The 2436-nt window shown below is 58.7% G+C and overlaps 1 non-coding gene across 1 annotated transcript; it reads left to right on the top strand.

Annotated features, from left to right (window-relative positions):
* Positions 1-875: 875 nt before the first annotated feature.
* Positions 876-991, top strand: LOC112548995. The gene has a single exon (XR_003092434.1). It is a non-coding gene; the product is annotated as a U5 spliceosomal RNA (small nuclear RNA).
* Positions 992-2436: the final 1445 nt, after the last annotated feature.

Raw genomic sequence — 2436 nt, 5'->3', positions numbered from 1 at the left:
CAGCCCTCTTTCCTGCCTATGCAGGGGGTCGGACTCGATGATCTGTTGAGGTCCCTTCCGACCCTAACATCTATGAATCTATGAATCTGGAAGCCCCAGCCGGGGGTGGAGGACGTGTGCCGGTCGTAGGGCCACTTCTGGTTCTGGACTGACTCTTGGATTTGGATTCTTTTTGTCTAATCTAGCTTGGAATACGAGCAATTTAAGTGAAAAAATACCCCCCCCCAGCGACGCTCGGGCAGGGGATGCAGCGCTAAAGCTGGCATCGTGCCGTCATGTCGCAGTTCGGTGCGTTTGTCTCCAAGCACAAAGTCTTAGTGTCATGTCCCCTATCTGTTGTCCCCCCTCGCCTCTCCCCATATTTTCTGAATTAAATCGGGCATGTGCATGGGGCAAGTGTGGCAGCCTGCGGGGGTGCACGCTTCCCTCGTGCACGAGGGAGCAGGAGAGGGAGGCGGCCGGCTGGCCGAAGCGCTAGCTAGTCTGAACTTGGCTAATTGGGGGTTCGCATCAAGCAGCGCGGGATAGCCCGTACGCACGACAGCCAGCTGCGCTGAGCCGGGCTCTGGGGACGGGACACTGCGGGGCCCTTAGTGCGGGGCGCCCGGTGCGCGCGTCTGCGGGGCGGGCTAGTGCAGCGGACTGCGGGGGCGGGGCTTGATGCTCATCTGCATACCCAGGATGCAATGCTCCCGCAGCTGCGGGATTTGGGGTATTTCTTTGCTGTTTTGGGAAAAGCAAGGGGGGGCCCGTGAGGTGGGGGTTGGGGGCTGTGCGTGCAGAGCCGTGTGGGGCGGGGAGGGGGGGGGCACGGACCACCCTGCGCTCAGGGCCCCCCCCGCCGCCCTGGGCCGCTGCCGAGCCGCTGTAAGGCATTACTCCGGTTTCTCTTCAACACGCATAAATCTTTCGCCTTTTACTAAAGATTTCCGTGGAGAGAAGCAGTCACGAGTTTACACCCAATTTTTCGAGGCCCCGTTCCGGCGGGGCTCCCCTTCCGTGTGCAAGAGTAGATCCCGTTTGTGAGCTTTGCTTGGTCTTGCAGACAAGCAGTGATGAGAGTGGCGCTGTCAGGTGTGTGCTGGTGCACGTGTCGGCCGTGCGGTGGGAGCGGCTGCAGTGAGTAACTGTGTGCTGTGGTTAAACACCGCTGTTGCTGCGCGTGGGCTTCGGGCAATGCTCCCTGTCCTACACCAACAAGGCATGAGAGTCTCACGCGACAGGGGAGAGGAGCAGAGGATGTCTGGGAGACGAGGAGACCCGCATAGTGGAGGAAACGCCGGAAGTGGAGCAGAGAAACGACGCGATGGAGGCAGCCAGCCAGCTCACCGTGTCGGCAGAAGAGCAAGGGATGGAAGGAGAGCTGAGTGAGGGAGCGGGTGAGGAGACACAAGTATCTGAGCCAGCAGCCATGGACCTGGACCTGGCTGGGGATCAGGGGAAAGAGGCTTCTTCGGTGAAAAGAAAGAAGGAGCGGAAGGCAAAGCCAAAGAAAAAGCGGCTAGAGGTGGAAGGGGGAAAGGTCCAGGAGACAGAAGGGGGAGTGCTGGAAACAGCAGTGGGAGCGAGCGGGAAGATGCCTGTGAAGGAACAAGGTTGAGGAAGGGGAAGGGGAGGAAAGCGATGGTTACCTGAGCCCCTCTGCGATTGACCTTTTGGTCATGACCACGGGGATGCAGAAAGGTGGGGGAGACGCCTCAGACCTAAGTAGCGACACGGGCGACATCTGATGCAGGGTTTCCTCTTCTGCAAACAGCAGTGGGAGCGAGCGGGAAGATGCCTGTGAAGGAACAAGGTTGAGGAAGGGGAAGGGGAGGAAAGCGATGGTTACCTGAGCCCCTCTGCGATTGACCTTTTGGTCATGACCACGGGGATGCAGAAAGGTGGGGGAGACGCCTCAGACCTAAGTAGCGACACGGGCGACATCTGATGCAGGGTTTCCTCTTCTGCAAAACAGCCTGGATGGCATTGACCGTGGCATCCTTAAATGTACGAAGTTTATACGGGAAGGAGAGATGGGAAACAATGTCCAAAACCTTAAGGGACCTGCACACACAAGTGTTGTGCTTGCAAGAGTGCGGGATCCCATGGGGGAGGAATTATAAATATTTGGAGGAGCGGTGGGGGGTTGGACCGTCGTGGTGGGGGGGCTCCAATGAGAACAAGTCAGCGGGAGTGGGACAAGGCAGTTGGAAAATCAAAGGCCAGCAGGTCTTGGAAGAGGGAAGACTACAGAAAGCAGTGGTGGAGGTGGAGGGCGTGGATGTGACTGTGTACAATGTCTACGCCCAGCCGAGGATGCGGAGAGGATGCCCTTTTTGCGTAAATTGGGGATGTGTGTGGGGGTGGAGGACCGCGGCTTGTGCTGGGGGATTTTCATTGCATTGTCGAGGGGGGTGGGCGGGTTGGGATAGGGGAGGGAGTCGGGGTGGGGAG

Source organism: Alligator sinensis, unplaced genomic scaffold, assembly GCF_000455745.1.
Source record: "Alligator sinensis unplaced genomic scaffold, ASM45574v1 scaffold2400_1, whole genome shotgun sequence".
Classification (NCBI taxonomy): Eukaryota; Metazoa; Chordata; order Crocodylia; family Alligatoridae; genus Alligator; species Alligator sinensis.
Note: the sequence above shows the minus strand (reverse complement) of the source record. Positions and strands in the feature narration are given on the sequence as shown.